Source organism: Protopterus annectens, chromosome 7.part0 (assembly GCF_019279795.1).
Source record: "Protopterus annectens isolate FY-2018-M chromosome 7.part0, PAN1.0, whole genome shotgun sequence".
In the NCBI taxonomy this organism is placed as follows: domain Eukaryota; kingdom Metazoa; phylum Chordata; order Ceratodontiformes; family Protopteridae; genus Protopterus; species Protopterus annectens.
Genome location: NC_056739.1, coordinates 1,332,126,519 through 1,332,153,215, shown reverse-complemented (window position 1 = coordinate 1,332,153,215; position 26,697 = coordinate 1,332,126,519). Strand labels below are relative to the sequence as shown.

The following is a 26,697-nucleotide window of genomic DNA, read 5'->3' as shown; positions in this document are numbered from 1 at the left end:
ATGCTACATTTTTTTTCCTTTACAGGTCCTGTTATTCCCTGACCCCCAGCAACAATGAATACTTTTCCCTAAAATTTCTTTTCCTCAGATGTATTACTTTTCATTTTATACAGTTCCATAGGTAAGTACTAGACTAGCTGCCCTTACAGGCCATTTTAAGATGAGCCCCTTTTTGTGCTTGAATTAACCTATCCCATTTAGTTATGGAGTGGCCTCACTCATCCCATGGCCGATAATTACATCTCACCCCTGTCGCTTGTCCTTCTCTAACATAGATGACAAGCAAGCAAGGTATTTCATTTAATACATAAAAACACATCATGATGGATAGCAGCATTATAAAATATAAGTAAACTGGTTAACAGACAGACCTTACATACATACATGCTTACATCTCAACAGCTAACTACAAGATGGCAGTGAAGCTCGCACATGGTTAGTATTTATACACATGTGCAAGCCCTTGGATAGCTTCTTAAAGCTACATACACACATATTGGTGTACATCCTGCCTCTTAAAAAAGATTGCCCTTTGTACAACACAATATTGGAATTAGACATGCATTACTATAGACATTAGAAACAAAACACAATGTTCATGTCCAGGTTGCTTTGCATTTGTTACAGGGTTTAGAGATGCGACTATATCTAATAACATAACCATCTTGACTACATTTAGCAATAGGGACAGTCTTCGGTGAACAGCTCATGTCAGGAACTTTTGGATTCATCACAGGAATGGGAATGTCCTCTGGAGCTTCCTCTGGAATTGGAACACCAGACAACTCACTCTGAAACAAAGAGTCTTTCTCACAGGCTATGTGCTGTGGTATAGGCTCGGACACTGGTATTAAATGCTTCCAATTCTGCCTAAAGTCTGCTCCTTGTGATTCCGCAATGTATAATCTCAGTTCAGGGCAAATACTTTTCACGACACTAATCTGATCATAATCTCTGAACGTTTGCACCCTTACCACATCTACTTCTTGTAATGGATTGAGCGTTTTGCTGGTTTTATCATAGTAGGACTTCTGGGTTAAATGTTTCTTCAACAGATTGGTTTTCACTGACCTGTTGTTTTTAACACATGGAACCAACAATTGACTACCGATTGATAATGTGGTTCTAGTTTACCTTGACAGAAGTCTCTGAGCAGGTGAACCAAAATGTTTATCATGAAGAATATTTCTGGGGTCTATATTATAAGCTCGAAGCGTCATTTGTTTGAACACCTAAACACTGACATGTAAAGAGTGAAATCTGAAAACTGTGAATGGCCACTTCTGCAAATCTTTTCACAGGGAAAAAATTTGCTTGGTCATTATCGGGAATTAACCTTTTCTCCAATGTAGAGCGATCTTGGAGTTGGTATATTTAGTTGGGGGGTGGGGGCAGAGCCCCCCACATTAGGGGGTGTGACCGGCGAAGCCCCGACTTTATTAGGGTTTTCAACTTTGTTTTTCTGTTTGCTAGCTAAGCAAATTTTTTTCCTGTGAAAAAATTTGTGGAAGTGGCCGTTTGTGGTTTTCAGCTTTCGCTCTTTATGTGTCGGCATTTAGGTGTTCGAATAGATGATGCTTCGAGGTTATAATATAGACCCATATTTCTGAGATTCAAGAGATTAAGGAAAACATCACTATTATCTCATTTTGACTTTTCTAGTAACTGTTTTGCACTTTGAACTGCACGTTCTACTAAACCATTTGACTGTGGTTACTCAGGGCTACTTGTGAGATGAGTAAAGTCCCATTCTTCAGAAAATTTTTTGAACTGTTGGCTTGTAAACTGCGTGCCATTGTCAGGAATACTTTTATGCAGACTACCATGTACTGCAAATTGATGCTTCATCTTAGTAAGGTCAGTACTGGATGCTAAGTTAGGAAGCAAGTCAATCTCGTACCAACTGGAATAAGAGTCTATTAACACCAAATAATGTTGACCATTCCACTTGAAAATGTCAGTGGCTACTGTCAACCAATGTAGTTCCGGAATCTGCTTTAGCTGAAGTGGTTCCTTCTGTTGATATGGCTTAGTACTATTACACACGGAACAAGATGAAAGTGCTCTCTCAATGTCTAGTGAGATAGAAGGCCAAAATACTAGCTCTCTTGCCCTTCTTTTGGTTGAGTCAGTTCCTGGGTGACCACAGTGCAAGACAGTGATGCACTCTGGTTGCAACAACTTTGGAACAATTACTTTCGAACCTGTCATAATGATACCTTTGTCAGACTGAATCTCATCTCTGTATGGAAAATAAGGTTGCACTTCCTGAGGTAAACTAGATTGCTTTGACAGCCGTCTTTGTTGAATAAAGTGGTTGAGGCTCTGTAAAGCTGGATCTGTGGCTGTGTGATCTCTCAACTCATCAAGACATGTGGAAGAAAAATTTCTCCCTTCCATGACTTCCAAATCAAGGTTGTCATTCTCATGTTGTTCTGTGGTGTTTCTGGGCAATATGGATAATATATCAGCAAGATAAAGAAGTTTGCCTTTCTTGTAGACAAAAATTGAAATTATACTTTTGCACTCTCAGCATCATACATTGCAGTCTGGCTGCAGCTGAATAAATAGGTTTTCTCAAGATAGTGGCTAGAGGTTGGTGGTCTATTTTAATCTGGATAGGTCTACCATAAACATAATCATGGAACTTTGAACATGCAAACATAATTGCCAAAAGCTCTTTCTCGATCTGGGCCTACTGCATCTCAAGTTTGGGTGAGAGTTCTCGATGCATAGGCAACAGGTTGATCCCCCTGTAGAATGTCTGCACCAAGAACAAATTTCGAAGTATCACAGGAAAGTGTAACTGGTTTGTGAATATCATAGTATCTGAGAGTTGGTGGACTACCAATTCTCTGTTTCAGGACATCAAATGCTCTTTGGTGTTGCTTTAACCAAGACCAGGATACATCTTTACATGTCAGCTCTCTAAGTGGTGCTGAAAGTTGGCTCAAGTCTGGAATGAACTTGCCTAGGTAGTTGACCATGCCAAGAAAATGTTGCAGAGCTTGAACATTGTCTGTAGCTGGCATCCCAAGAATGGCTGTTTGCTTTGAAGGGTCTGGTTGTAGGCTTGTATTAGTAAATAAATGACCAACATAAGTAACTTCTTGTAGCCTAAATTTGCATTTCTGTGGATTGAGCTTAATATTCACTTGATGTGCCCTTTCTAAAACTTTTCTGATGTTACTGTCATGTTCAGCTTCACCATTACCTCCTACTAGTATGTTGTCTACTATAATAGCACAAGGATATCCGGAAAAAATTTGCTCCATTGCACGCTAAAAGACTTCACTTGCAGAATTTATCCCAAATGGCTTTCTCAAAAATCTGTACCTGCCAAATGGACTACTGAAAGTAGTTAGCAATGATGATTTCTTCTCAAGCTGAATTTGCCAAAATGAACTCTTTGCATCTAAGACTGTCATTTGGCATCAAGGCTGCAACTTCTTTGACTGCGCCCATTGGATGATGAGATCTTTTTGGTGCTTTGTTCAAATCTCATGGATCAATACATATTCTGTCATATGTGCTTTTCTTATGAGCTACCATCATGGAAGATACCCACTCAGTTGGAGTTGAAACTGGACAAATCACACCTTGTCGCCCCTATTTTATCTAGCTTGGTTTTGACTCTATCCTGCATGGCTATTGGAACTTTACATGCTGGCCTGATAACTAGACTGACCTCTGGATCTAACTTCATGGAGTACACAACTGGAAGCGTCCCTAGTTTGTCTTTCAAAGGATCAGCATAGGTAGAAAAAATGTGCTTGGTGAAATTAGAATAGTGGTCTTTTAGGCTGACTTGGTGGACTTCCTTGTTAAATGAAAGCAGTCCTATTTATAAACTCTCTCTGAGCCCTAATAATGACTGGATGTGCCTCTTGACCACATAGAATAACAAGTCGTAACATCTCCCAGCAGAGTAACATGAAAGCACTAGTGAGCCTTCGGTGTGAATTTCTTCACCTCCATAAGCAACAAGCTTCGCACACCTTGCCAAATCAAGCCTTTCACCATGACACACTCTAGCAAATGTTTCTGCTGACATAACATTGCACTTGGAACCTATATCAGCTTTGAGCTCTATGGATTTTCCATTTATCCGAACAATACAAATACTTCATTCTTTGCCCTTAAATCTACTTCATTAATTGTTTCATGAAGCACTTACACACCATCAACATTGCAGCTCTCTAATTGGTCAACTCATTTCTTAAAATGTTATCTTTTGATAAAAGAATGTAGGCCTTTTGATTTACAAAACCTTTTGAAATTATTCTACTTATTGCAGTCATGGCATTGCTGACCAAAAGCTAAACATTTTTCCCTTTTAGGTCCACAATACACAAAAATTGTTGCCACCTGAATAAATGGAACACTGAGCCATTACAAAATGGAGACACTGCTCAAGAAAATGTCCAGCGTACAAACCATAGGCAATAAAGCTCTACAGTCAAATGTTAATCAACACTGGTTTAATCAATAAAAAACATAAAATCTCTTAGAAAGGTTAGCGCTTTCGTGGTTGTATCACACCACTTCATCAGGCCTATTTTTCCCTTTTAGATTCATGACTTCCACCACAATTACGACAGTTGGCAATGAAACTTGGTTGGGGCCCATGTTTTGAGTTTGCTGACTCACTCTTATGCTTCATTGAGACTGTGCAAACTCTGTAATTTGCTAGAAAGTTCTGGTGTTTACCAGTGAGTGCTGCAGGGGATACAGTTGCTGCCATGGGCTTGGGCCTGTTTCTTTTAACCACATGCTGCATACTATCAACATGAGCTTTATCACTGCCTTTTAGAGCTATTCACATTTGTAAGCATATTTGTGTGGTTTTCTGTGAGCTCATATATCTGACAAATCTCAATGGACTTATTCAAGTTAAATCACTGTCACGAAGCAAAATCTTTCTCACAGCATCATCTTTAATACCACACACAAGTCTATCTTTTATCAGCTCACCCTTAAATCACCAAATCTGCACACTTTAGCCTTATTTCTTAGCTCAGTCATATATGCTGCAAATGTTTCACCAGGCTTTTGATCCCTTGTGTAAAATAAGTGCAATTCCATAATAACATTTGTCTGTGGGTTACACATTTCTCTAAATTTATGCTTTAAGCAGACTAGGTCCTCCCTTGACTTAGCCAGTACAACGATATGACAGTTTTCCCCCTCTCCTGTACACATAGCAGGAGCATACACAAATGAGCGTTCCCTTTTTATGGCTTCTGACTCAGCTAAATTAAGCAGAATAAATGCCTTTGCATAGTCATCTTTATCAGAAAATGCAGCCTGTATGAAAATGAAGTTCTCTTGCTCAAACACTCTCCAGTTCTCAGCAATATTACTGTCAAACACAAATACACTGGGTTTTCAAAATCCATCTGCCATGCCCACAAAGTATGTACAAACACACTGAAAATATGACCCTTGAAATTATGTACAGACAGACTGTTCTGTGAGCTTGTAATAACATTCAAATGCACAATAAACTCTTCAAAATACTGTACTTTGTGAAATATGTTCTGTAATGGCTGTATTCTGTGAAATGACTTTACTGTAATGTAACACTGCACAAACATGCAAACACTTTATACACTTCTGATAACTATGATATCTTTGATTAATACGAAAAATACGAATTCACTAAGTATGTACTGAAAAATGCAGTTGTTTCCCCTTATGTTACTAGTTTTATGCAATTCGGATTTTATTTCAAACATTCTCTTTTGTAATTCAAATATTTTTATCAATATCGTACAGATCGGTTTATGCAAATATTGTTTAGATTGTTCTGTATGCCTTGTTTCATATTTTGTAAATAAGAAATAGTGCTGAGCAAGTTTTAATATCAGAAATTCATTTCTAAGCTGTTTTGCGAAGTATACGTACAGTAGGGATGATTCACTCCTCGATATTCCACCCGTTCCAAGAAAGTGCCTTAAGTCGTTTTAGCCATACCTCCTCTAACACTGTGTCCTTTAGACATGCCACTTCTGGCACTATGCTGTTCGTCGTTCTCTAACATAGATGACAAGCAGGTGGGGTATTTTGTTTAGATGCTTTAATACATAAAAACACATCAGGATGGATAGCAGCATCATAAAATACAAATGAATTGGTTAACAGGCAGACCTTACAAACATACAGTACATGCTTACATCTCAACAGCTAACTACAAAATGGCAGTGAGGCTTGCACGTGCTCAGTATTTATACACTTGCGTGAACCCTTGGATAGCTTCTTAAAGGTACATACATACATATTGATCTACTACCCCCAAAGAGAATAACTGGGATCATACCACAGATTATTTGAGGGGACCTATGTATGAGATAAAGCTTTTAGGAGCTCTCTATTCATCAATAATATACAAGGCAGTCCTGGAATAAACGTTAGGTTTCCCATCCATAGATCTAAGTTGCACTTGAAAATAGACAGGCATGAACTTTGTTTTATGTGGACGAGGAATCTATTCTATGGCAGCAGTATCCTATGAGTCATATTCCTGTCCCTCCATACTATTCTGTTCATGTTGCAGAAGAGATTTAGATCCCTAGACCAGATATTTCTGATGCTATTTGACTTGCTGATGTGTAGTAAATCCTTCAGTAATGGGTCAGAGAATGCCTTATATGTCAAACAAAGGTCACCCCTTAGCAGTTTATAGGACGCCTAGTATAGTGACAGGGCATTGAGTTGGTTCATGTAGGATATGTGGTTTAGGCCTTGTATCCTTTTAGTAAAGTATCTCTGTGGGTGTTCCAGTTGTATGTATCTAGACAGAAAAATGCCAAAGGGGACATTATATTCAATGATTGGCCTAATGATGGTTGACTAAAGGGGGCAATGACATCCCTAGAGCTAGACACAATCCCTTTGTTTATAAGTTATTCAATATACAAAGATATTCTTACAACAATAGACACATGTTGGTCAAAAGTTAGGTCACTGTCCACATAAGTTCCCAATTCCTGAACAACTGAGTTAACTCTTATGGATGCATTGTCTATGTACTAGTTCTCTGGGGTAGATGATTTCCTAAAGGATACACTAAGGCATTTTTTTTGGCATTTAGTTTCAGTCCATGGTTTTGGCACCAGTTATTTAGTTGGGACAAACCTTCTGGCAGGATGGCTAAGTCATTTGGGGATTCAATGACTGCTCCTAGCTTGCAGTCATCTGCAAATCTGGTCAGCTAGAGCCCTTTGGCATTGGCTTTTACTTCAGAAAAGTAGATGGCAAACAGGAGAGGTCCCACCGCAGAACTCTGTGGAACTCCACTGGTGACTGATCTCTTTGTGAATGTAACTTCCTCTATTTTGATTTCATGTGTCCCATCTGTGAGCCAGTTGGCAATCTGGTAGGTGACATAGTTTTTTTTCCAGTTTGTTTAGTTTTTCTACTATGCCCGAGTGGGAAATTGTGTCAAAATCTTTGGCCAGGTAGAGGTATGTGGTGTTTACAGTTTTGGCTTCATCCATTGCTTTGGTGACCTTTTCGAAAAATCAGGTTGAGTAAGCATGACTTGTCCCTGACAAATCCAAACTGAGACAGTGTCTGGAGTTCCCTATGACCTTATTGATTAGTTCCATGGTAAGTCTTTCCACAGCTTTGCAGAGGAGGGTTGTCAGACTTACATAATTATCACTACCCTTTTATGACAGATCTTGTTTAAATACACTATATTTTCAAGTACATCATAGCCACTAGCAGGTCAGGCTTATGTAATTATTACTAACCTTTTGTGAAAGGTCTTGTTTAAATACACTATATTTTCATGTACATCATGACCACTAGCTGGACAGACTTATGTAATTATTGCTACATTTTTGTGAAAGGTCTTCTTTAAATACGCTATGTTTCCAAGTACATATTGGCCACCAGTTTAATCTTAAACAATTTATGGATAGACAAACACTGGATAATTCTTGACATTTGCTATCGCATCAACATAAAGATTTCTCACATCTTACATACTTCAAAACTCACTTTATGTATAGATTTTTTTCTGGTTTGTAGAGTTCTTGTGTAATGCCAGGTTGGGATGCTATGTTATCCATGGTGAGAACATGAGCTTTTGAAATACGAGTCTGCTTCATCTAAACCTTCTTGATATTGGAGACTTTTGTTCTGACAATGGTTATTGGACAAGAATATTGTTCTTTCTTGAGAAGTATGTTACTATACTATCAACAGAACAATAAAGATTAACTGCTTTCTCTTGATATTAGATGGGATGCCATGATGTCCACTGTATTTGTTAATTTGAGTATATTTTTTTATGTTTTGACAAACTTATAAAGCTGTTCATTGGCAATTAATGCAGCTGCATTAAACTACAAAAAACATACAACTCTCTGGATAAGCTTGCTTTAAGAAAGGAGGGATTCTAAAACTAAGCTTGAGAATCTTAGGCTAGCTACTTAGAGGAAAGACAGGTTGTTTTATTATGATAAATCAAAGAGACAGTTTCCTATTCAGTGTCATAAGTTACATTAGGAAATCATTTCAGCTTCATAACTTAAATGAAATCTTTTGATACCTTTTTTTTTAGGCATTACAGAAACTTATTAGCGGACCGGAATTCCGCTGTGGTGACCCCTAAGTCGAAAGACACAACAACAACAACAGAAACGTATACTCTCCTGTGTTCTCTACCTTTAACCCTTCCCTAGCTTCTCATCATTTGCTCTTCTCAACAACATTCCCTCCATACCTTGCTTATCCACTCTCCTCACATCCAAACAGAAATTAGCCTCATCTCACATGCATTCACTTCCATCCAGCCCCTAATTCCCCAGACATGCACTCTTATACTGAAAGATTTCCATCCATTTTTACCCACTCATTAAACATCCTGTAAAGGAATATTGATTTCTTCACTCATGCTCCACATTTCCTAGATCTTAAAGCCTCTACTACAGTTACTCCACACTCCACACAAAAATCCACAGCAGTTACCATTTAATTGCGACTGCCTCCATATATCATACTACATTAATACCTACACATATACTACCTACCCATACCCCATTCAGCGTTCACATATCACACCCGCACCAACACCCAACATACATACATCAAATATGTATCAAGGCTCAAATATATCATTATATCTAATTTTGGTAGAAAACCCCAATTATTCCCAAAACTACAAATTCTAAAAATACTACTCAAATTCAGTCCCATCATATTTACACTTTTGTTAATAGGTGACATTGAGCCCAGTCCAGGGCCACTTAATGCCTAAACCTAAACCAATAAACAGTATCATATTGCCTACTCCCTCTTTAACATCAATGGAATCAAAAACAAAATTAAACAAATCAATGCCTTTTCAATACAACATAATCTTTACATTATAGTTATTATATAAACATGGTTGAAGCCTGACATCCCTAGTCTTCACTACCACACACAATACTATTCATACCTACAAGATTAGACACCAGGCATAAAACCTGGGGTGGAGCATTACTTCTCTTCAAAGACAAACTTAACTCCACCATTGTACAAGCTAAAAGTAACTCAGAACTGGATTCTAACTGAATCCTTTTAAACTTTCCAACAAACAATCAAAAACCCCTTGTTATAGCCAGTGTATAACTACCTCAGTCAGCTTCACTACCACAATTTAATACCCTCATCTAATAAATTACATTCTAAAGCTTCCAAAAACTGCAACCTAATCATTCTTAGAGACTTCAACCCTAATTACTTAAGACCAAAAGCCAGTGATATGTCAGAGCTCCTGGTCAGCTTAAGTCTTACCCAAATCAACTCTGAAGCCATTAGACCAAACCCTCAATCAAAGAGGCACACCTTACTAGATCTTATAATAACTAATAATCCTACAATTATATCTAAACTCACAGTACATGCACCCTCCTTCAGTCACTTTTGCACAACTTTCTCAGTACATAATATAACATTAAAATATAAACCTAAACTTATTCTGAATGGTTTGGGGTTTGAATGTGCTATCACTAATCTTATAAACCACCTTGCCACCCTTGATTGGTCTCTCTCACTTGTCATAAAAATTTCCAGTGAAACAGCAAACAACCTTACCAATCCCCTAGTGCACTTGCAAAACAAATTCTTTTCATTTATACAAAGGCTATTTTGACCTCATAAATATGACTGGTCATCTAATGAACTCAAACACCTCCTCATATTATGTGATGAAGCATGGCACACTTGGAAATGCAAGCCATCCATAGATTCCCAGACCAAATATACCTCACTATGTAACCTGGCTAAGCAATCCATCCACAGATACTACAACAACTACTACCAAAACAACCAGATCTCACTTTAGCCAAACCCAAAGATTTTAGAGAAAACTCAACCCATTGAATGGTTACAAATATTAGCACAATTCCACTTCACTGAACCCCTCATGCACCACAACAAACTCTTACACACTGACTTTCCCAATGAGTTCAGCAAACTGCCTCACATCAACGGCAACACAAACCTATCCCCCTTACAATACACCATTCTACTTCAAAAATATTATAACCAAACAGACAGAAAGACAAATGGACCAAATATAAATAGATACTCCCCCAGGCTCAGACAACCTATCCCCTTCATTTATTCACTTTTGTAAGGTCTTCATCTCTCATCCTCCCACTCCCATAAACAACCTCTGCTTAACTAAGAAGATTATGTTTCAGATATGGAAAACAGCCATAGTCACTCTTACTCCAAAAGCACCAAAGTCAACTACTACTTCATAACACTGTCCTATCTCAATACTTCCCATTTTAGGTAAAATCCTAGAAAAAATATCTATAACTAAATTACTGATTATTAACATCAATACTGTCTTCTATCCGGGAAGCAACATGGATTGTGGTCTGGAAGCAGCACCATAACAGCTCTCTACTCTTTCACAGATGACATCCTATCCAATATGGCAAAGGGAACTTGACAGGAGCTGTCTTTATTGACCTCACAAAAGTCTGTGATCTAACTGACCATAACTTACTATATGACAAATTAAATGAAATAGCCATTAGTGATGATGCAAATCCTTGTTTTTTAGATTTATTTATCAACACAACCTTCAAGGTGAAAGTAGGCATTATCACCTCTGAAAAGCTCATCTTATGAAAGCAGCCCCCCAGGGTTCCACTTAAGTAGCTCTGCTGTTTTCCACATTTAACAACTCCCAACTAATCACCCTCAGATACCACAAATTTTTTATGCAGATGACATGGCCATCTATAGGTTAAACATATCCCACTCTAGTATACAAACTCAGCTCAAAGATGACCTCCAAACCATCAACCAGGGGCTAATAGAGCAGAAACATATACTCAATCCCTCAAAAACAAAAGCAATGCTATTTGGAACAAACCAAAAAAAATAAAAAAATAACAACCAAAGTATCCAACTTTCTTAATATTAAAGATGTTAACAATACCACCACAGTAATTACTATATCCTTCAAATACCTTGGCATTTAGCTAGAACAACTTCTTAGCTTTCAATTACACATTCAAAGTACACACAAAAAATCAACACACTACTGTTCTGAGTAAACAAGCTACCATCTCTTCTGTCCAAGCCAGCCATAGCTGCCACATGCAAAGGAATACTCTTACCTCAGCTTGAATATGGACTACCCCAAATAGCTGCAGCCTCAAAGAAATATGCCACCTCCTTGCAAACCATCTCTAGTAAAAATCTGCCAGTTCATTACTAAGTCCCCCATTAAAAAATACCCCTGCCTAATTCTCACCAAAGTTAAATGGCTCTCAGAACATTTGAAAGCTCAACTTCTATTAAGATCACTAACTCACAAAGCCCTTTTTTCCCTCTCATTGAAACTTTTCACCAAAACCCCTATATACATATATAAAAATCTCAGGTGTCTCTCTTAATCTCAACCCACACTATTAATTCTTAAGACTAAACTTCATTACACTGAACATGCATTCTCCATCCTAGCACCTAAATTATGGGACTCCATTCCTTTGTAAATAAGAAACATTCAAAAGTACTCAGATTTCAGACAACAACTCAAGGAACTCTTCACCCAAACAAAGTACAGCTGCACTCACACAGGTCATGTTACATGTACACTGCAGCTCTCTCACACACCATTTATTCCTATTTCATCCTTCCTTATCTAATCTTATCATTCCCTCACTTCCTTCCTCTTATTCATTCTACCTCCCTATTCTCTTTGCATCTCTCACACTTTATCTCCTTTATTTTCCTCTTCTCTCTGCATGCTTCTCTCGCTATTTCTCTGTCTTCTCCTAATGATAACCTTTCCTACAGGTATTCACACTTGCCTCTGCTAATGTCTTCATATCTACCTGTATAATGAGGTGCTGCTGTTCCTGTAGCATGAGCCATGTCTCATTTTGGCTACATCTTATCCAAAAAGCTCTACTAAGCATAATTCCATTTTTCCAACCATGTTTTTACATTGTAGACTGCTTCTTGAACTTAATGTTGTAGCATATTCTTGTATTTGTAAATAAGTATGTTTTTCAAAATATAGTTGTATCTGTTTTGTTAATTTCATATGTGATCCTATTCACCCAGTCTGTGCCTGCAAATGCTCCACTGAGATCTGTGCACTATCCTGGTAAACAAATATAAATCAAATCAATCAATAAATAAATAAATACAATTTGATAGGTCTACTAAAAGACGGGAGAAAACTAGTTGAGTATATGTGTCTTTTACAGCATGTCAGAAATTATTTTGATAATATTTATAATCAGAAAGTTGTTTGGGATGATGACCTGTTCTAAACTTGCTTAAATAAAAATAAAGACAGATTATTTGAATATTGCTAGTATATAATTACCTGTTCAGGCATTCAAGAAACAATAGAGTGTCTTAATAGTGGTAAAGCATTCAGTCCTGACCAATTACTAGCTGAATTTTATGAAAATTTTATGGACTGTCTTGCTCCTACTTTTGTTACATCTTTTTATAACTGATTTAGATATTTCTCGTTCAATCTAGTTTGAGAATGTTGTGTTAATTAAGAAGAAATAAAGAGACATTTGCCCATAAAATCAAACATTACAGATTAATTTCTCTTCTATATACTGATTTTAAAATTGTAAAACAACTACTGATGGTAAGTTATTATCAAATTTAAATAAAATGTTTCATTCACTGCAGTTTGATTTTCCCCTGCTCAACAGGTGATTCATGCAAATAAGCTCCTCTAGATATTTTTCTATATTTGGAGAAGTAAGATTAGGCTCACCAAAATGTGAATAATATTTCCTATGATGACAGGAAGACTTTTGATACCAATATTAGAACATTAATTGAAGAATTTTATAATATTTTGGTGTCCCACATACATTTTGAAACTGTACTGAACATATTTGTTGGAATACATGTTGATTTATTAAAGTCAATAACCCTTTTACAACTTGTTAGTAATAACTGAATAGGGTTTGTCAAGAATGCCCTTAAGCAGGTGCTTTGTTTGTGATAGCAACTGATACTGTGTTAAACAATATTATTTTAAGTATACAGGGTTTAATCTTTGTCAGTTGTAAATATACTGTTATAGCACAGGCTAATAATTTTCTAGTTGTATCATCAAATTGCATTAAGGATTAGGCAATTTCCAATGACATATCTAAAAAGAATAAGGGGACAATTGATTGGGCAACAAATCAGGTTTATTCTGGGCTCTCAACCTGATGTTCCTTTGGATAATCATTCCCTGGGGTTAACATATAAATCACCTTGTAAACTGATAGTTGAAGAGAATTATAGAAATTGATTTAAGAAAATGAATGATATTATACTGACTTTTTGGGTTCCTATTACATGACTGAAAGCTAGAAATAGCGAACGCTCATTTGTCGAACCCAAATGCACAAAACCACAGAATATCGAAGGAACGGATTTCCCTGGGAAAAAAATTGCTGGGTCTTTCTCCAAACTTTGCTGTTTTTTTTCACTGAGGTGTGATCTTGGAGTTGGTATATTTAAGGTGGGGGGTATGGGGAGCACAGCCCCCCACATTGGGGGGGGGTGTGGGGGATGAAGCTCCCCACTTTATGTAGCCTGTACATTTTTTTTGGATCAGTGAATGTTTTCCCTGGGAAAAAAATTGCTGATCCGTTCCTTCGACATTTTGTGGTTTTGTGCATTTGGGTTCAATAATAGATTGTTCACTATTTCTAGCGCTTGATTATATAACATGAACCCTGACTTTTTCTCCTATGTATGTTTCCCCTTATTATTCTGGTTAATGTTTTAAAGATGGTCCAGTTATTGTTAGTTAATTTTTATTTGACAAACCTGATCATACTTTCCTATTGTTGGGTTAACTGTCTTAAGTAGGTTTTTCAAAAATTTTCTTTGTTGGGACAGTTATCTCAGAGTCCTGTGAAGTACAGTAATTCAAGCTAGAGAAGATGAGAGAATAACAGGCTTCTTTCAGAAACTGTATATTTGTACAGATATTTTTCTGAATCTACTCAGTTTCCATTATGGAAGTACTCATCTTGTAAACATTTTTAAGAATCAGTTCAGTAATTAAGGCACTGATTTAAAATGGTAACTAAGAATGTACAGTGTAATTCTCAACTCTGTCCCAAATGGCACACTGTAGATTAAGACTTTTCTGTCTATATATGCCTGCTGTGCTGTTTCTACTCAGCTAATGAGATCACTTCATACTTTTCGATGTTAATGATACGTTCTTTTACTATGAAAGGGAAAACATGATAAGATATTTCTCCTCAATGTTTTGTTTAAGCAATCGCGAGCTGAAGAGGATGATTTCTGAAATTTCAGAGCTAAATATTCTATGGTAGTATGGCTCAGTTTAGGGATATGCTTAACTATATATAAAAAAATAAAAAAAGAAGTTGACTTCTTATGCTTATGAGCTTATATTCAAGCAAATAAATGCATGCTTCAGAAGAAAGCCAAGATGGTCTAACCATCTTACTACTGAAATGGACTGTAGTCAGCCTTGAAGCATTTTAATTGCTATTGAGGTTAATCATTGTTCTATGCTTAACTGAGCAATTCAGATTAAGGTCATGTATGACGTACACCTCTTCTTTAAGGGGAGGGGTTGGTATTAGCCTATAGTCTGTTTCTAGCTGGTGAAGAAGAAGGGTCTATATTAGAACACCGAACATTCAAAATGTCGAGTGTTCTAATATCGAACCCTAGCAATCGAAAAAAAAACATCGAACATTCGGAACAGCAAATTTTTTCCTAGGGAAAAAATTTGCTGTTCCAAAACACATACACACTACACAAGCACACCAAACAAACAGCAATCCACACACACATACACCTAAACTCTAACACCTAACCCTACACTAAACTATACAAATACCACTAACTATCCACTTACCTTAACCCAAACCCTAACCCTAAGGTCCATCACTATCGCACAGTCACCTCATCCATGCCCTAACCCTAACTCACCTAACCTACCCTAACCCACACGTTCACACAATCGCACACTTACCTGACCCCCGCCCTAACCCTAACTCACCTAACCTGCCCTAACCCACACATCCACACAATTGCACACTTACCTGAACCCGGCACCTAACTTTCCACCAGAGAGCTGAAAATAGCAAAGCAATAGAAATGGACAACCGAATTCTTTCCCTAGGAAAGAATTTGGTTTCCTATTACTTTGATATTTTCAGCGTTTGCTGAAAACGGGTCAATATTAGAACACCTGACATTTCAAATGTTCGGTGTTCTAATATAGACCCAAGAGGAAGATATAAAAGCTAGATCTGATATAAGATGAGAAAACAATACAAAAAAAAAACAATGCTAATTTGAGGTATTTTATAAGCTTATCTGCCTTTTTTGGGGACTAAGGGTGAAAGGATTATCACAGGCAGCTTTAAACACATCCTGCATGGCTGGCAAAATGGGATTTATGGGCATAGAATGAGGTATATCCACTTGTAATATATTATATGTCCTCATTTTAGGCACAATGTCCACCTGTTTCTACAAAATTACATTATTCATCCTGAAAATAGTCTGAGAGAGAAATTTCTTCCAAATGAGGTGGAGAGAGCCAAGCTTTCTTATAATCAGAGTTATGGACTTGGAAGTCTCCATGAGAAGAAGCCCTGTATCCATCCTTTTCAGACTTTTCTGACAAATTTTCACCAGGAATTACTTTGCTGATGCTGGTCAAAAATAAGGATTTATGGCCACCAGGATTAATAACCTGTAATTATTGCCTGTCTAAGGTAAGAAAATCATGTTTATGAACAGACTCCATATTGTCAGATGAAAAATGTCTAGCCTTCTGTTTTATCTTTCAGATAACACCCTGGAAGATGCCCTACTGGAGATGGCACTTCATCCCTGTCAAGAGTTCCCAAAAGAAGATGGTTCTCCCATGACCATATCAGACAATGGAACAGGTGAAGAGATTATAGCTGACCCCTAGTTCATAGTGGCTGAAATAACTGCACCAGAAGAACACAGAGGAGAAAGTCAGCAGTCTCAGGAACAATGGTTGGTAACCGCAGGTTCACTCACCAATGGCTGATGCAATGTCTGAGCCTGTGGTAGTAGCAATGACTCTTTATTGTGTTGTTTCATCTTTTTAGGTATAGCACAAGAAGAGCCATCAAGGCCTGAGCATATCCATGCTGCAGCCAAGAAAGAGATCTGAAAGCCAGTAAGCAGTGCTGAAACGAGTCAGTCAGAAGGTAAGTTGTCAAATAAGAGCTCACAAGCAGCATACACAGTTAATCTAAAAGTCCTGTCAGATATAAATAGCAGTACTTAATGTACCCTAACAGAAAAAATAACAGGTAAGGTGTTATGAAGTCTATACAAGCACTAACAACATTAAAAACATTTTTCTGTCCATTTGAAACACATCCTGATCCTTAAACTCACAAAAAGTACATTAAACATTTACATAAGCAGTACACCTTTAACACAAAAATAACTCAGAAATCAAAAAATAAGCCCTTAGCTAAAAACAACGTTCCCTGACAGGAGAGTTCCAATATTGTGAAAAAAACACTTGGTTTCTTAAAGGAGGATTATAACTTTTAGTCAATAAATAAAAAATAGCAACTCTTTTTTTTTAAAAGGGCAACAATTTCTCTGTGGTGGGGTTCCCAGCTGGCAGGAAAGAACTAAAGTTGTCTTCACTCTGACTGCAGATTTTCCTCCAAGGTGATGTTCAATCAGTAGTCAGAGAAAAGGTGTGGGTCAAAGTGGGTGAGAGCCAAAGCTTTGTGAATCTGTCAGGTTGCTGTATCCATGGCAGGATACAAACAATATAGCCAAAAGAATACTACAACAGTGACAATATTGAACATCTATTTTCTGTCAATGCTGAAATTTAAGCCTTATTCCCAATGTATTTCTTCTTAAAAAGAAAACTGTGACTGAATTTATGTCCTTACTGAAAAATTTGCATAGGCTAGCTTTTCCCTAAATGTCTCCTAGCAAATGCACTTCTAAATCTCTTTTAGTATATATCTGAATGTATTTTACTTTCTCTTCTGTAATTGCTAACAGTGAATATCTAGGTGTTCTTGCAACTTGTCATGCATCTCTAGTAAATGTGATTCAGTCACTATCTGCTCTGCGTAATTCTTTGTCTCCATTTCATTTTCAAATAATATTTCTCTGGATTAGGTAACACTAAGTGCATTCTCAGAGGTGCCATGCACAAGGAGATTCTGAATATGTTTTACAGTGGTTTGTGGTCTGTTCTCAACCTTCACCTGAACATTTTGATCAAAACAATATTCATAAAATGTCCAATATCAATATACTATTGCTAACAGTTCCTATTCTATTTGTGAATATTTCTTTTGTGCACCTGTAAATGCTCTTGATTAGGCAACTGCTATTTTCTCTTTTTGGATCACATATCTGATGCCATTTTGAACAGCAGCTACTTGCAATATAAGGGGTTTATGCACATTATAGTGTTTTAACACTGGTGCATGTGCAATTAGTTTTCTTAAACCTTTCAAAATCATTTTTGGGTCATAGCTCTGTTTCCAGGCTGCATCTTATTCTAACAGCTTTCTTTCAGGCATAGCTATCTCTAATATACTAGATACAAGATTTACAGGATACTTCTGTAATGTTTTGTTAGCATTCTAGCCTTGACAATTGCATTATTTCTCCATTTCCTAATCAATTCTTGCTCCTGCTAAAGTTATATTATACACATGTATTTCAAAATTGCCAAACTTATTTTACAATTACTTTTATTTGGCTTTAAATTATGATGTGTTAGTGCATTTGGTAGTCATATTAGTTTTGGGTAATGCTCTTCATGTTTCTAACCCCCACACCAATAGACAATCAATTATATCTGTGACACCTTCCATGCATTTAATTACCACTGCAACAGCGAGTTGGTAAATTTCTAAGCAATGAAATACCAAATGTAAGTCTAATGAATTTGTTCTTCCTAGTGGTTAATTGAATTTACATAATTTGGAGCTTGCTTCATCTACCTTTAACTCCCAGAAGCTATGGGTAATGTCTATTACTGAAACAAAACTTGGCATTTGACATTTTTTTAGACCACTTCCTCAGCTGTAAGCAATGGATAATGTCTTCTTTAATCACTTTAGTCAGATCTTTGGATCAATTCAAATGAGTATTTTGTCATTTATAATTGTGACCATACCATTCTTTCTTTCTGTTGCCTATAATTGCTTCTTAACAACTAAGCTTTCTATTCACTCCAGTTCCTGATTTATTCTAGTCTTCTAGATATTGGTACTTTTCTTAGATCATGCTTTGAAACAAAAAAGAGTTAATATTATTGAAATATACTTAAAGCTTTACCTTGCACATATCCATCACCCCTAAGATATGTATCTAAATATTTATAATGTATGTTTGGGAAGTTGGGCCACAGTATTAGGACTTACCATCTCTGTAATATCCTCGATGTCTGTGCAGTGACTGAAACCTGGTTCAAGGCTCCTGAGAGCACCCCAGCACTATCAGGTTTTACCTCATATCATGCTTTCCGGCCCCAAAACTTGGACAGAACCACAAAAGGAGGGGGAGTATCCATTTTCATCAAAGATACCCACACCTCCAGGTTAGTGGCAACGCACGAAGCATCAGAGACTATCCAGGTGCAACTAACCATAGGCAAAACTGCCTTACAGTTTGTAGCATGCTACAGACCACCCTCTCAAACTCAGGAACCCCACACAGCCTTCCTGAAGACACTGGAGAGTATGAATGTCTCTCCAAATACCATCATTTTGGGAGACTTCAACTACGCAAACATAGATTGGGAACATTACTCAAGCCCCAACACTCTAGCCCAAAGGTTCTTAGAATTCATAAACTCAAATGCAATGGAACAACTAGTCACCATTCCCACAAGAGGAGACAATATACTAGACCTGATCATCACAAACATGGGGACAAAATGCTCCACACCGGACGTACATCCCTCTTTGGTAAGATCAGACCATAAATTAATCTCACTGGAAATCCGCATCCTGCCCCCACCCCCTGCACAAAAGACCACAGTGAAGAACTTCTCAAAAGCAAACTTCACACTTCTTAAGACTGAAGTGGTATCTTTCAAGGCCCCTGGGCCAGTGGAAACCACAACCCACACTGCTGAATCCCTTGCAAATGCCTTCTATGGGCACCTTCAAGAATGCATGGATCATGCAATCCCAAATAAAACCAAGACCCATTCCCCCAAAGGCAGGCGACCGGTCTGGTGGACCCCAGCCATAAACAAACTTTACAACAGAAGGAGGAAGCTACTACATGACAGAGCAAAATCCCTAAAAGGAAAGGCATCTCTGATCAGTACTAGCAAAAACTACGATCACTCATAAAATCATCCAAGGCCAACTTTGAGAGAAAAATCGCAAATGACACAAAAGACAATCACAAGGCCTTCTTTAGCTATGTTAGAAACCTGGGTGGAAACTCCCAGATATGCTCAGAGTTAGTCCAAAATGACACAAAATACACTGAACCCACTGACATTGCCAACATTCTGGCAGACAGGTTCAGTGCAAATTTCTCCTCCCCCCCCCAAAAGGAGAAATAACTATCCCAGCAGAGTGTAGCCTCCCTAACATCTCAGATGCCCAGGTAAGAGCCGCTCTCTCTAAAGCTAAAAACACAGCATCAATGGGACCAGATGGTGTCCCGGGCTGTGTGCTACATGAACTCCAAGAGGAACTAAACCCACACATAAGGCTGCTGTTTAATCTTAGCCTTACCACAGGATACGTACCCAAAGAGTGGCGTATGGCAACAGTGGTCCCACTTCACAAAGGTGGTGCTTCTACGGACCCTGGAAATTACTGCCCCATAAGCCTGATGAGCCTGGTCTGCAAAGCTATGGAGAGGATCATTATGGAACTCATAAACAAAGACATTGGGGACCTACAGACATTGGATCCTACCCAATTTGGCTTTGTCAAGGGCAGATCCTGCCTTCTGAACTTGGTCGACTTTTTTGAAACAGTCACTAAGGCCATTGATGAGGGTAAGGCAGTTCACACAGCCTACCTTGACCTTGCAAAAGCCTTTGACACAATACCCCACTCGGGCATCATAGACAAACTCACCAGCTTAAATGTAAACCCATATGTCACAAGATGGGTTACAAACTGGCTCAAGGACAGAACCCACAGGGTCAGAGTTGCTGGAGCTATGTCAGACTAAGCCAGTCACAAGCGGTGTCCCACAGGGTTCAGTCCTGGGACCCCTCTTGTTTGGCATTTATTTTTCCGAGGTACAGGCAAACATAGGAGGATTGTGGCTGGCAAAGTTCGCAGATGACTGCAAACTGGGCGCCATAACTGATACTCCAGCGGACACAAACATCCTTCAGAGAGGCCTCATAGAAATGGATAATTGGTGCCAGAGCCATGGCCTTAAGCTAAACGCCAAAAAATGTATAGTCATACCCTTTGGGAAAAACAAGGTACCGACAAATTACCACATAAGCGGTAATCCATTAAGTATGGAAGAGGTAATTAGGGACCTAGGGACCCAGGTTGACAGTAACCTCTCATTTGACACTCACATTGCCAAAGTGGTTAGGAAGACCTTCTATATTGCCCACCTTATCATGAAGGGTTTCACATCTAGATCAAGAGAGGTCATTGTGCCCCTGTACTCTTCTCTTATCAGGCCAATGATTGAGTACAATGCCCCATTTGGGATGTATCTCACCCGACACCTACAGCAGTTGGAAAGACCCCAAAAGTTCCTCACCAAGAGGATAAAGGGTCTTAAACATATGTCATATGCTGCCCGACTGAAAAAACTCCAGCTCTATTCAGTCGCATACAGCCTACTCAGAGGTGATCTGTGCCTGACGTACAAGACCATGTCCAATCCTGAATTAATGGACATGCTCCACCTCAGAAAATCCAAATCCATCAGAGCCACGAGAACAAGTGACTTAAACCTCAACACAGAAATAAATAGAACGTGCTGGAGGGACAGATTCATAACCCAGAGGCTCCCTACACTCTGGAACAGAATCCCAGTCCATGTTAGGCAGAGCCCCTCACTGACTCTATTCAAGAGAAATCTCGACGAGTGGATGGGAGATCGTAGGTTTACCCCGGGGGTCATCTCTTTGTCACTACTAGACAGAGGCATAGTAAACTAAACCCTAAAAGGGCGTAGTATTCTCATCCTAAGGGGTGGTGTAAGCCACATACACTCTGGCTAGGCTTATAAATGCCCTAGGGCAGATAGCCTAGTACGAACCTATGAACCTATGAACTAGTGGCCTGAGGTATCAGTGGAGTACCCTTCTTTCCATAGTATATGTGCAGTATATCCTGCCATTGTTTATCAACTCAGCTTGTGTTTACCTGTATACCCATTCCAACCCACTGTGTGCATTTGACAGACTATTCTCCCCAGCCTACAACTATGTCATTTATTTCCAAGTGTACTATGTCCTCCAAAGACTGTGGGCAGCAGAGGTCGGACAACTTTAGAAAAACACAGAATGACATTCTCTTGCAAGTACTTAGGTTCTGTAGGCAGCATCTACTGGAGAAAGGGAGTTTTCATCAGTCTCTAAGGAGCCATGTATGGGAGACAGTAGTTTGTGACATCAGTTTTGTTAGTGGTCAGAATCACCTAACTTAGGTATGTCAGAGACATGTCACTGGCCTAATAAGGATGGCCAGCAAAAAGACATGCAGCAAAGCAGCAGAGAGGTTTCCTGTTGAACTGTGGGTACCAAGCACTACATGTCTAACAGATGTGAAGTACAATGTTGGTGTATGGAGCTGAAGGCACAGGTGTCATACCTGCAGAAGTGACCATGGGTATTAGAATTCCCCAGCTACCACTTATCTTAGAAGTGGGATGTAAAAGATTAGTAATTATACAGAATGTGTACACAGTAATGGTACAGACAATGTGTACAGTAAGGACACAAATAGCAATGCATCTTTCCAATAGCTGTGTCTGGTTTTCAGGGATATAGCAATGGCAGCATCACAGCAGAGGTATGTTATGTTCTGTGTCTGCAATTCCCTGTACACCATTTGCATTCACATCAGCTGGTCTTATATGTGACATGGTTAGTCAGATTCACTCAATTCTGTTTTGTGTTGTGTATTAACAACCACCACTGTTATGGTGGCACCAATAGAGACAGGCTGAGGTCAGTATCTCTGCAAATTCTGAAAACAATGCTGACAATAATGTTGAGGCATAAACTGTGACAGTCATGTGATATAATGATACAGTCTGTCCTCCTTCTGGGTAGACCTCCACCTATTGTACTGGGTGATTGTGGGCTCACTTCCATCTGAAGTGAAGGCTGTAGAACATGACTGCTCACTATCCCTGTTGAGGGTGCTCCTGAATGACTTGCAGCACTAGCACCTCTCACCCTCTGGCCCATGCCAACAGGGAAGAACACTGGATAGAATGTAAGTATACCAACCGCATGGGCAGTGTTAGGGCTCAAGCATCAGATGCATAGGGCTGTCACCCATGCACAGTCAGCAATGTGTGTGTGTGTGTGTGTGTGTGTGTGTGTGTGTGTGTGTGTGTGTGTGTGTGTGTGTAACAATGTGTGAGAGGCAACTTCTGTGAGGATCATTATGGTGCTCATTCTTAATTTCATATTCATAGCTAACACTTTGTGTATACATACTGTTACCACTCTAAACATTAACAAAAGCAGCAATGCACTAGTGTGAATCAACAGTGATAACAATGTGTAACCACAAAAATGAAAGCAATGCAATTACTAGTTTTGAAAATAAATATATTTTGTAATCAGCAGCAAAAACATTCATTATATGTTAGAGAACCCATAATACTCATGATTTCCCAAACACCTTTTCATTGTGGTATATAGGAAGCAACACAACCTCATCAGAATCACTTTCATCTGAATTTCCTGCTGAACTCAAATAGTGGCCATCTTTGCATGGATTTAGAACTCCAACATCAGAAGTTAAACCAACAACTTAGACATCACTGCTATCACTACAAAAAAAAAAAAAAAAACACCCCAGTCCTCAGAATTGCTTTTGTGCACTGAAATGATAGTCTTTGTGGAATCCCTTACATGACATCAAAGATCAGAAGGCATTCAATAGAAAAGTATGTGGGAGCAAAGCATTGCACAATGAAATAAAATGAAAAATTGGCACAAATCATGAAACGATTATGGTAAAATTACAGAAGGAGGCATTACAACAACAAAAACAGCCATGAAGGTAAGAGAAGTGACTAATCTCTTTAAATTCAGCCCATAAGACTATGATGCTTGCACAAAATGCTTAAGGTTTGAAAACTTTTGTTGTCTTTCACTGGAATGAACGAGAACAGTGAATAAAACCTATTCATTTTCAGTGACCTAGTATCGAAAGTAAGCATTCTCGTTTCAAATCTATCTAGTATCCTAAATTCTTGGCTTGGTAATACAGTAGACACCAACATTCTTTCTGGTACTTTAAGAGTACCAACGAAAAGTTGCTGAACTTATTATGAAATTATAAGTAATTATCTCATAAATAATTGGCTGACAGTATTAATGGGGAAAGTTGTCATACGTTCTCTGTGACTACTGAAACCTTTTAGGAGAGTTACACTTCTGAATTCTGTTTGTTTCCTTTTTAGAGAGTTATACTTCTGAATTCTGTTTGTTTTTGTGGGTAAGTATCCAGTTGCTTTCTATAGAATGGACTTCAAAAACAGGGAATTTTCTGGAATATTGAGAGAAAGGAGAATGAAGAATCTGCTTTGCTGCTGTTACAGTCTTCTCCTTGTATCTTGGCTGTCTACATATGGTGTTGTTATTAAGAGGGATCATCTAAGTTTACTAATTTTATATTAACAGGGAATAGTTATATATTTAAATAAAGTTTGATGATCACGGTTGCTGACCTCATGTAAGCATCAACAGTCACACCTGTGCCAACTTTCTCTGTGGTGAAGGTCATTTCAGTAGGTTTCAAGCTTCCCACCTGTGTCTGGCAAGGACTGTAGAGTGTCTTATTTCTGTTATAAAAGGGATCCCATACTATGGATATATATTCTGGTTAGTAAAAACTCTTTATGGCTGAGTAACAGAATTTAAGCATTCTCTTTCCAAATCTACCATCCTGAATTCTTTGTCAATACAGTAGACACATCGACACTCATTCTAGTACTTCCAGTGTCCTAAATTCTACTTTTAAATTTCTAAATAAATCTTTCTAGCCTTGTGGGATTGTTCACAAGTGAGGGTCTAAGTAAGAGTAAAGCACTTTACTAGTAGTTGCAGAAAATCCACAAATGATTCTCAGAATGAAACTATTGCCCAGAGTATAACAATTTAGCATTTCATCAACTCACAAAACCACTTCCTGGTGGAAGAAATATCCTTAACCATGCCTAATCAACAAAATTCCTTTTTAAATTCACTGTCTCTACAAATGTAACATCTTTTCGGGGGACCATAAAAAGAGGACCATTGGGCATACATGTCTGCATCTATCTGACTCTGTCTGTTCCTTCTAAAAATTAGCCTTGGATGATACTGGGGGTATATGTGAGGGTGATGCTGTTCTCTTTTCAAATTAGCGTCTGCAAGTGATCAAAAAATGTTTGATTATTGATAGAAGCTATCATGGCAATGTTGATCTATGTCTTCTCATATAAAATCAGATTTTATGGCTAAGAACCTAAGTTAGATTTAGTTCTAGAAAAATCTTTGCTGTAAAAAGATATTCTTTTATTTAGTCTACTTTCTCCAGGTTTATCAAAATAAGTAAAAGAAAATAAATTTGCCAATGACTCTCTTGGTTTATATATTTCATCATAACACATAGATCAGTGAATTAGATGCCTAAACCACAGAGTTCACCTTAAATAAAATAAGAAATCTGCTTTCTCAAGGAAGTGTTGAGACAGTGTTTCACTTTTAACAATGACAGTCCCATCACCATGATTGCCAGCATAACAGATAAAACCAATATCACAAGCATGTTTTAATACATAAAAGGAAATCTTACTAGTTATAATATTCTTAACATTTTTATAAAGTAAGTTTTGCCATTTATGTCTTGCTTAAACAAGTGAACCAGAAAATTAAGTGTCTCATAATAGGTTATGAAGCAAGAAATTATTTTTTCAAGGCTGTCATAATATTTATTGTATTTGTCATAATGTAATGCATCATGCATGCCCATATTCAAGTGTAACTTGGATCTTTGGATGGGGAACAGAAAATTGACCCCTGGACTGTCTCTGTACTACTAATGGACACAGGGAAGTATCACAAATTTGTGAAACAAACCACTGAAAATCAGCTAATATCAAGTGTAAAACATCATTAAAATAGCATACCATAGAGAGAATCTTCCTGAAATTGTTTACATTCAGGGTAATAGTCCACCTACTTAAATCGCTAAATACAGATTCAGTAGAAGAAAAGCAAAATGTGTATGTAAAACAGTCAGCTAACCTGTTACAACCAAAACTGAAATAGAACTCTGGCTTACAAATTTAGAGTCATATTCATATATATTCTACAAGAAAAGGAAATGACTGGGCATGTCCCTTCTTTCACAGCACTGAATGGGTTGTACAACTCCCTTGTTTAGCAGTCTGGAAGACAATGTATTTCCATAAGCAGTGACTGCTGCAGATAGAATGTATGCAATACCTTCCCAATCCCACTGTGTTTCTATCTCTAGAACATGAAAATAGAGTTCCTTAAAACTAAGCTGCAAACAGAAATATCACTAGGATCTATATACTACAAAGTTAGTAACTATAACAGGCCAGTCTGTACCATCTCTGCACTTCTGGAAATAAACAGGGAATTCACCTTCTTTTGGAAAGCACCATATTGCTCAGGTATGTAATGGATGGCTCCACAAACATATCCAGTCTAATAATTCAGGAAGCAGGAACATAGCATGATATCCAGTATAAAACAACAGACCAGTCATTGTTCTTTGACTCCCTCTTCCAGAAAAAAAAATCACCATATTTTCAGAGTGGCTGACAAAGAAAGACAAGGCTGTAAAAGCAGTAGACACAACTCATATGGCTTATCCATTACTTGTGTTATCCTGAAATTAGAACAAACTACTCAAGAAGTCCAGCTTAGGAATCTGCCTTATTGGAGATATAGATGAAACTCTCAGAAATGGCTATGAAAATGATATACAA

The 26,697-nt window shown here is 38.0% G+C and overlaps 1 protein-coding gene across 1 annotated transcript in view; it reads right to left on the bottom strand.

Annotated features, from left to right (window-relative positions):
* Window positions 1-26,697, bottom strand: part of CFAP161 (cilia and flagella associated protein 161) — a 249,064-nt gene that overhangs the window by 71,242 nt on the left and 151,125 nt on the right. The window lies entirely within an intron of this gene.